This window comes from Furipterus horrens, unplaced genomic scaffold (assembly GCF_987537825.1).
Source record: "Furipterus horrens unplaced genomic scaffold, mFurHor1.1.pri manual_scaffold_13, whole genome shotgun sequence".
Classification (NCBI taxonomy): Eukaryota; Metazoa; Chordata; class Mammalia; order Chiroptera; family Furipteridae; genus Furipterus; species Furipterus horrens.
This window is the reverse complement of record NW_028327183.1, coordinates 23,884,240-23,894,092: the sequence shown is the minus strand read 5'-3', so window position 1 is coordinate 23,894,092 and position 9,853 is coordinate 23,884,240.

Here is a 9,853-nt window from a genome sequence, read left to right as displayed (position 1 = left end):
TTTCCACCAAAGGGTGGTCTTGCCTGAGTAATAAGTTGGAGTCCACCCCACCCCTTTTCCAGGTGGTCCCCCAAAATTCTTGGTGAGAGGTCCTACAGACATGGCCTTTTCAAGGGCAATGACAATGATGTGAAAGATTATTCATGTCTGCATTGGGCTCTCCCTGAGTCACTCCAGAGCCCAGTGGTGACTGGAAGAAACCACCCCTGATCAATCCCACATTGTCAGTCCTTTTCTCCTTCCAAGGAACCCGGGTTCATGAAAAGGAAGGTGAAGGAGACAGAAATTAGGTGGCACGCAGGGTTTTCTTTTTGTTCAAAATGTAAGCTCTTACTAAAGACACAGTTGCCAAAGAAGAATCCAAAACAATGCAAGGAACCAGGTAATTTGTGTGATAAGAACAGCAGCATGGCAGGAAAATATTATAGTGGAAGGATCTCTTGTTAGATAGTAAGAGGAAAGAATTGTCTTGCCAATTAAAAAAATATTTTTGGATAATCTGCATGTGCCTCACCCAGACACACTGGAGGCCACACCCACAAGTACAATAGACTCTCGGGCTAATGAGCATCCTTCTGGGGTTGAGTTGAGGCATGAGTTGGACAGTCAGAGTCTTACAAATTTACTTATCCAGAGTAGAGGGAAATAGAGACTTATAAAGAGAATGTCCACACCCTCCACTGGGAACAACTGGCCAGGGATCAGCAGAGACAAGATGAGGGGAATGTATCCAAGTGTATCAAGAAAAAAGGTGTTGCAGAACAAGAAGCCAGGAGGGAGGAGGGGGAGGTAAAAAAACAAAACAAAACAACAACAACAAAAACCTCAGTGTGCTAAAGGAAAAGATGAAGGGAGTAAAGAACTCAGGGTGTCTCTCGGGGTTTATGGATTATGCAAGAAGAAGCGTCAGGAGCTGTTCAAAAAACATGGAATAGAAATGTAAATTCTCATGAGGTTTCTCTTTGAGGCAAAATGCTAGTGTTAGGGAGCAGAGCTTCTGATGTTTATGTGGCAGGCCTCGAGGGAAAAGACTGTGCTTTGTGTATCTTGTGTTCCCTGCTGCCCGGCACAGCGCCTGGTATGCTACCGCAGGGGCTCAGGGAGTGTTGGGCGGGTCAGCGCCTATGGCAGAAAACTGGTCATCTTGATTCCCGCGGACCCTGCCACCCTGGACCATGAATGGAACCCAGACCCTAGCAGCAATATGGGGGTGGAGGGTGCTGGGTGGGGAGACAGAAAGCCCTCAAGTGCTCCAGTGATGTGTGCGGGAAGGCGCGCTCAGGGCCCCAAGAGGAGAAGCACTTCACCCCTTCTCATGGCCCGCAGGCACCCAAGCGGCTTGGAGTCGGGCGTGGGCTCCGCGCTAGGGCAGGAGGAGGAGAAACGGGAAGAGGCAGTAGTGGTTGGACATGTTCCCTCAAAGGGCACGGAGCCTGCCCGGACCCCTTTCAGTCCTGGGCCCCGCCAGACAAAGCACTTCTGCCCCCTCTCACTCTCCCAAATAGGCCCATTTCTGTGTCTTTCTCCTGACCTGGACTCTCAGTTGTCTATCTGGGCTCGCTGAGATTTTAGCCTACAGATCCAGTCTGGTCACAGACCGGTGTCATTGGGGAGGAGAAGGGGCCCATGCTGAGTACTGCGTATATGCCCGGCGCTGTGCTAAGCGCTTTCCTGTCTCCTCCAGTCCTCACAGTAACCAGAAAAGATGTTGTTGTTCTGGGTTCATGATGAATTATATGATGATTAGAGAAGATTTCCAGCTTGCTCAAGACCACCCAGCTAATCAGTTATGGGCTGTCTGCATTTAACCCTCCCCCCACAAAGCCACATGGGCATTCAGCCACATCAACATTAATTGTTGGGCTAGAGATAGTGATGCTGGTGGTGGTGATGAGGAAGATGAAATGATCATTTATATAATTTTGTCTCAACAATCCTGACATATTTATAGATAAAGAAACTAAGACTCGGGGACTTTAAGTAATTTGCCTAAGGTTAACACAGCTGGTAGACGCATTCTTAAAATGCACCAGAATACTCTTTAAAATGTACCGCCCTGCTGGAGATGGGAGGGTGGGGAGCAGTGAGTTGAGTTTAAGACCCACATCCACCCCCCCAACACCCGCATGCCCAGTTTGTGGTATTCAGGCAAATCAGCCCTGATCACCATCACGGGTAACCAGGGAAGTGACATGATCTATGGCTTTTCTGCTGCCATCTTTCAAGGGGCAGTTTGCGGGCTCACTTCTCTCATTCCAGGGCCTTAGGATCGTGTCACAGAGGGAAGGAAGGAAATGAACAAGTCTGACCAGAGAACCAGCTTGGCAAAGAGCGCCTGGGAGCAGGGACTAAATCTCAGCCATTTAATATCAGTTTTCGTCTCTTATTGATCCATTTTATTTTCCTTTTACAGAACAGGAGCGTCCCTGCAGTCTAGCTCATCAGTGGCCTTTAAAGGTTTCCGATCGATCTGTGGAACTATTGTCTCGGTTTGCATTATCCCTTCTGGAGACACCCTTTGCTTTTTGGTCACTTTCTGTTTTTAGTTCACATCCAAAATATGGCTTCTTTTTTGGGAGTAAGACCCCAGGAAGCAGATGGATTTGATTTCCTAATGCCTCTGGTACCTGTTTGGGGGCTCCAGGAAGTCTCCAACTCCAAAGAGTGATGAGGAATGTTGGCAGAGGAGTGAGGGTCTAATGAGGACCCAGTGACCTCATCTCGAAAGGGGAAAGTAAGAGTGACAACAAGAACCTCCATTTCTTGAGCACTTTCTCCATGATTCTACCTCCCAATAACCTACAGATAAAGAAACTGAGGCTGAGAAATATTTAGTTGTTTGTGCAGACACACTCAGCTCTGAATCCTGGTTTCATGAGTAACTACCTGTAGGTTAAAATAATTTGACAGAAATTTCACACTTCAGTTTTCTCATCTTTAAGATGAGGATCATGATGGAACATTCTAGAGTTGCTGTAAAGTCCCCATTAGGTAACATATCTGAGGCCCTTAGCACAGTGTCCAGCACAGAGGAGGTGCCTAGTGGATATTTGGTGAATGAGGAAAGACCCTCTTCAACTGTTACTTTATAAGATTTATCCATCTACCCCGACCCCCATCATTAGATGAAAACTTAGTTCTTTCTACAGCTAACATGTCAAGTGGAGTCTAGATTTTAGATAAGAAAAAAATGTATTTGAGAGTGGCTAGCACAGCATCTGCCATGTAGTAGTAGGTGCTCAATAAATATTGGTTGATTCATTTATCCATCCACCCCTGGCTCCTGAGAAACTGTGTGTCTCCAGCATCAACCAATTTCCTTCTTCAAGACCTTCAAATGGAACCTTCACCTTACTCTTTAGTGACTTTTCACCAATATTTTTTTCTGCTAAGCAACTTGAAACTTCATTAGAAGTCTTCATTTCTCACTATTCACTCTTTGCTTAACCCTAGATTCTACCTTCTAACTTCCCAAGTTCTGATCTCTCCAAGATTGCTTTGGCCTGCTCATCACTTCACAGTCATTTTTGTCTACCTCAGCCTCTCCCTGATTTTTGACAATGTGCATTATCCTCCCTTCCTTGCCCAAATGCTCTCATGCCCTGGCTTCTGGGTCATTTCATTATTTCATGTACTTATTCATTCTCACCAGTTTCTGTGTGCCTTTGTGTGCTGTGTGAGGTGCTGGAAGTACGTGTGACTTCTCAAGGAGTGTTCAGACACAACAGTAGATTCTGGTTCTTTCCTCTCTCCTCCACCCTCATGTATGGTTCACCCTGATTGATTCTTTTAACCCCTGCTCAGATGTTGACTTCTATTCTTTGAAGACACCCTGACCACTCTTTGACAGGGACAGTTACTTATTTTTTTTTTCTGTACTGTTTACATTCCTTCAGCCTACTTTTATCATTGCCCATATTCATGATCATTGTTCTTGCTTATTGATCATAAAACAAGCTTTGAGCCCTGGCCGGGTGGCTCGGTTGGAACATCGTCCTGTACTACAAAAGGCTGCAGGTTCAATTCCCAGTCAAGCCATATACCTAGGTTGAAGATTTTATGTCCTGTCAGGGCATGTATGGGAGGCAACCAATCAATCTCTCTCTCTTGTTCTCTCTCTCCTCACCCACCTACTCACTCAGTCTCTCTTCCTCTCTCTCTAAAATCAATAAACATATCCTTGGGTGAGAATTTTTTAAAAACAAGCTCTGAAAGATAACTGCTGTTTATTCTACTAGTGTCTTTCACCATCATCTTGCATGTAACCATATGAAATTACACTTGTCCTTCTTTGTCACCTGAGACCTCTACCCCCTAAGTCAGGATTTACATATCATTTAGCGTGGTGGTCTCCCTGACTCCAGCCAGTCATTTCTTTTATTAGTTTCTTGTCTGGAAGTCTGAAATCAATTAGTCAGCAAGGCCATGCTCCCTCTGAAGGCTCTAGGGGAGACTCTAGTCCACACCTCTCTCCTAGCTTTTGGTGATGGGAGGTAAACCTAGGTGTTTCTTGACTTTTGGCTGCGTCACTCCAGTCTCTGCCTCCATCTTCACAAGCACTTCTTCCCCTGTGTGTCTGTGTCTTCACAAGTCCTGCTTATAAGGATCCCAGCCATTGAATTTAGGGACCATGTTAATCCAGGATGACCTCATCCTAACTGATTACATCTACAAAGACCCTATTTCCAAATAAGGTCCCACTCTGAGGTTCTGGGTAGACATAAATTTGGGGGGAACATTATTCAAGCCAGTACATTTTTCAATCCATCTTATCTAACACTGCCAAAATCAGATTCCTAAACTCTGCTTGGTTATCTCCTTCCAAGTCTCAAAAACCTGAAAGAACTTTTAAAGTTCTTTACTTCCTTCATTGCCATAAGCTGTCTAAGCAGCCTGTTGTCAATCATAGTACACATTACCTTTATTTTAAGTACTTAAAAAAAAATGTGACCCTGATAGATTATAAATTACATGGGACAAAAGTTTGATTCGTCTTCTTTATCCCCATTTCCCAGAATGCTGTACAGTCATGTGTCGGCATTCAGTTGCTGTCAGTTAAATGAATACGCGGCAAGTCGAGTATCAGACTTTGAAGAGTCCTCTATTTCTCATGACCGTTCCTTCTGCTCCAGTCAGCATTTGCTGAGTAAAAATTAGGTGCTCTCAATAAACACTTGTTGGTTGATTGATTAATCCATCAACCAGGTCTCCTGCCCTGAAGCATTTTTAATGTTGGTCCCCAGGAGGCTGCAGTGGGGGACAGAGAGGGTAAAAGGGTGGGCAGTGGAGACACTTGATCAGCATTCCCACCTTAGTGCTGCTGGGGCCTGCCCAAGGTTCCCATTTGCCTGAGAACCCACTTCTAGGCCTTCTAAGAGAAGTAACAGCAACTGCTCTGGAACCACAGAGGGTGGGGTCCAGGACACAGAAATTAAGACACATTAAGAGCAGGTAATATGGCTCCATTTCTGCACAGAAAGCATTCCAGAAAGGCAGGAAGCTGACCTAAATTGGAGAGCGGCCAGGTGCCTGCACTGTCTCCTGGATCGCCCATGGGTCTGCATCAGTGACTAAAGTCTGTGAGGGCAACACAGCAGGGTCACATACCTTTTAACACACCCTTACTTGGTGTGACTTGTACCCATGTGTCTAGAGAGAAAAGGGGTCTCCAAACCGGAAGAGCCTGCCCCAAGGATAAAGGTAGGACTATTGGAATTTAACCCTTCCATGGACTGGCTCCAGTCCAGGATGCTAATGATTATCCAGGACACACACACACGCATGCACGCACGCACGCACGCACGCATGCACACCCCAGAAGTAACTGAACAGCAGTCATGAACCAGTCATTTTATATGGAACTTGGTCTTAGGTCATCACAATCGTTACCCACATACCCACACCTGAGTCAGCCCCCACCCCACCTGCAGCCCAAATTGATGTGACCCAAGCCAATGAAGATCAGGCACCTCATAAGTTAGAAGCCACATGCACCCACTATTTTATTTTCCTGTGTTCCTTTTTCCTTTCTAAGCATCCCAAATCACCCTTTCTCTTAGCACTTCTTCCTTTGGGGATTACAGAACTGAAGCAGCTCTAGGGTGTTTCAGTTCCCTTGTGTGTATCTCAATAGAACTGCTAATACCACTCATTTTCAGATTTTGTGTGCTTAATAGATTGGGAATATGAAGTCATATGTCCAGAAAGATAATTATCATTCTGGGCACTGACTGAATGGTTCCATTGTCCTCAAAATGCATGAAAGGCAATAAAGAACTTTTGTTGTGGCTCTACCTGATGAGTATGTGTGTGTGCATGTGTGTGCATGCATGTGTATGTGTACAATTTCTGAAACTTCTCATGACTCAACTGGCCGTTCTAAAATAACACAAAGTTAACTTTACTACAGGGGAAGTGGGGCTTTAGTAGCAGATAAATTAGTATTTTCAGGAAATGCAAGCTATGCAAAAGTTGTAGTGGATATTATCAGCCTGTTGGATCAAAGTGAATGAGAGTTTATCACGTCTGCCTATTAGATAACCAAATTTATTAGTGTCCTAAATTCTCAACACCTGGGGTTGGACGCAGGAGCACCACCTTCCCATGGCTTTCCACAAAAAGAAAACTGGTCACCAACACTTCTTCCAGGCCTCTCTTCATTCCTGGAGGCAGAGTGGGCCCCAGCTTTGTGCTCTCCAAAGGAATGTGGATGTGAACTGAGGGTCACCAGCCCCATAACTCTTTGAAGACCCAAAAGGATTGACACAAGGCATTCTGGGAAAGAACACCGAGCTTTAGACTCACAGCAGGAAACAGTAGATTCCTGGAACTAAGAGAGCAACCCATGCATTTCAATTCTCCATGGGTTAATTACTGCTAAGCCACATGAGGAGTAGCCATGAGGGACCCCACCTGGGAAGTGTGCCTGGAGTGCCCCGCATCTGCATGGCTACCCAGCTTCCATGTGGCTCTAAATTCCCCACTGCTTTTCATCGAACCACCACTACACCAAGACCATAGTGGACTCGGTTCGGGTCACCACCTCTGGCCAAGCAAATTTTGTTGCCTTTTCCCTTTCTACCTTGTCCTCAACCTGTGCCCCCCCCACCCCTGCCAGTCCTTCATCACTGATAGGTATCATATAGCATTAACCACTCAATAATGCTCAAAGATTAGTCCAGGCTAATCAAAAACCTGGATGTAGGGACAGGTGGCCTGGGGTCTGAGTCTCACTACACCCCTTACTTAGTGGGTAAATCTGGGTAAGTGGCTGAAGCCCCCCAAAACTCAATGTCCTCATATAGAAAACAGCAACGACAGCACCCACTTCACCCATGCTGCTGAGATCAAGGTGCCTATGTTGTGCACCATATGCCAGGAGTGGGGCAAGGAAACCACTTTCTCTAACATAATTTGTTAATATTGTGTTTTAATTTCAAACATAATCTAAAGTAAAATTGAGAACACATATTCTGGATTATCTGGATGGCCCTTTACTGTCAAGAGCTGCCACTACATCTTAGTGTCAGTGATTGCAAACAAGCCGGTGCTGTGCAATTTGATTGTACTAATGAGAAAAGGATAAAGGTGAAATAAATTCAAAATCATGCATTACTGTTACATGAATGTCAATAGCTTCACAGTGCCCAGTATTAATGGGGAACAATGGCGGGGTATAGACTCATCACACCTTGTGGGTATCATGAGCTGGAATGTACCTGCACTGTAGCATTCGGTACCACTTTTATGTAGCACGTTTTGAACCAGCTTTATAAAAACCTGTCACATTTAATTAAAATTGTTAGCCTGAATTTTAAATATGTTGTAGCTTTGTAGGCACCTAAATTATTAATATGTTTTATCATTGCATAGGAGCAATAAGCATTAGGAGATTAAACAGAATTCTATTTGCTAAATATTGAAATAATATTATACTTAAAAATGTGTCAGTTTTTTTCCCCTGTACTTTAAGTGGATTCTGTGCGTAACTAAGTTGGAGAAACATTCTAATCATGTATGTAAAATTCTACAGGGTGAAAGGCCCAGAGAAGGTGCGTGGGAATGCCATTTCCTCTGGAGGGATGTGTGTGATGGGGTGTATCTTCTGCAGGATAGAGGATATAAACAATAGTAGAGTAATAAATAATCATAAATACATTTATTTATCATTTTCTGTGTGTATCCATGAACATGTTAAAGACGTTGCATATATTTTTTCTAAATATTCATGAGCATTTGAAAACACAAGGTTTTATCCACTATAATGTACCACCTTCCTGCCCTCAAGGAGTTGGCGATCCACTCAGAAAATGATTCATGCACGTGAAGAATTTATACTAGGTTATGAGTGTCAGATGCTAAAAGAAAGGTGTGTGTGAGCTTCAAGGAAGGAGGGATCTGTCAAGGAGAGTTGTCTAGAAGGTTCCATGAAGGGTCAGAATTGGGTAGGCAGTGTTGGTGCAATGTTTTATCTGCTCCTCTAGATTTACTATCCTCCTTCTGCCCCTGCTCTGGACCCCTGGAAGTGACCTTGGTAGATGACAGCTACGACTTCTCTTATGATCTTGCTTCCCTTTGGGTTCTGCCAAGTGGTACCATCTTGTTCCATAGAATCTCAGGGAGAAGCTTTCCACTTCTCAAAGTTCTGTCTTTCTGAAAACCTTTCAGTGAGTTTTGTGGTCAGAGCATCAGTGGGACTGGATGTTCAGGATGTAGGGGTCAGTAGTGGTCCTTGACAGAGCAGCTTTACAAGAGTTTTCACAGGTATCCCTTTTACTATGCTTAGTGTCTGTGTCTGCTAGCATACATTGGTGTCGCATTGGCGTCCCCTTGGAAATGCAGCGTTCATCCCTTGGGCATGTAACAGCATAAGCTAGCCACCCAACAAGATCAGAAAGCATCAAGGTGAAATCAGTCGGAGGAGAAGTCAAGCCAAGAGCAGGTTATGGGGGGTAGGTAGGAGGGGTCGTGCTCCATATTCCCTGGCCGCCCACTTCCGGGCGAGTTGGCTGTTCCCCCTCATAAAGACCACAGCTCTCGTCAGGCAGCCCCGCCATACAGCTGCCCTCTCTGGTTCTTGCGTTGCTTCTGCCCTTTGGCCCTGCAAGCTCAGGAGTGATGTATATTTCCAACCCCCATCCCTCCCACTGTCGGTCCCCCTGGGAACCAGTGCTGTCCCTTACAGATGTCCTAAACCCTGTTCTCATCTCCGTGAAAGTCCTTTTATTAAATTCTCCTATCACCCCATTTCAGTATGCATCTGCTTCTCTCTAAACTCTGACTGAGACATGGAGGAATGGGGTGATGAGGGCCAGTATGAGAGACTTCACGATGGGTGTGGGGGCTCTAGACAGTCACAAGGTGTACACAAAGGTGAAGAGGATAGTGAACTCTGAATAAAATCATAATAATTATTAGTATTAGCATTTACAAACCTGCTTTGTGGACCTTCAGCTCCAAAATCCCTAATCCTGAGCATACCGTTGCATCACTTTTCCCATTTTCCATAGGCGCAAACAGAGACTCTGCTTAAGTCTAAGGCAGATTACCTATTAAGTGACAAGGTGAGAGTTCAACCCAGGTTCTGTCCAACTCTCTCTCTCTGCACTCGCTCAAACTTCTGTCAACCCCTCAGTGAGAATAACAGTCTGGTGAGATGAGATACTGGGCCCAAGTACCCAATTCTCTCTGGGGAACACTCAAAAAGAACAAAATGTCCTATGCTTGCCTACCCTCAGATCCTGGGTCCTCCCCTCATCCCACCCCTTGGAGGAAGGGCCAGGGGAGCCGTCCCTTTTGTGGCATGGGCTCTCTCCTATCTCAGAGAACTCCACCACATCAGCTGGAATGCCCT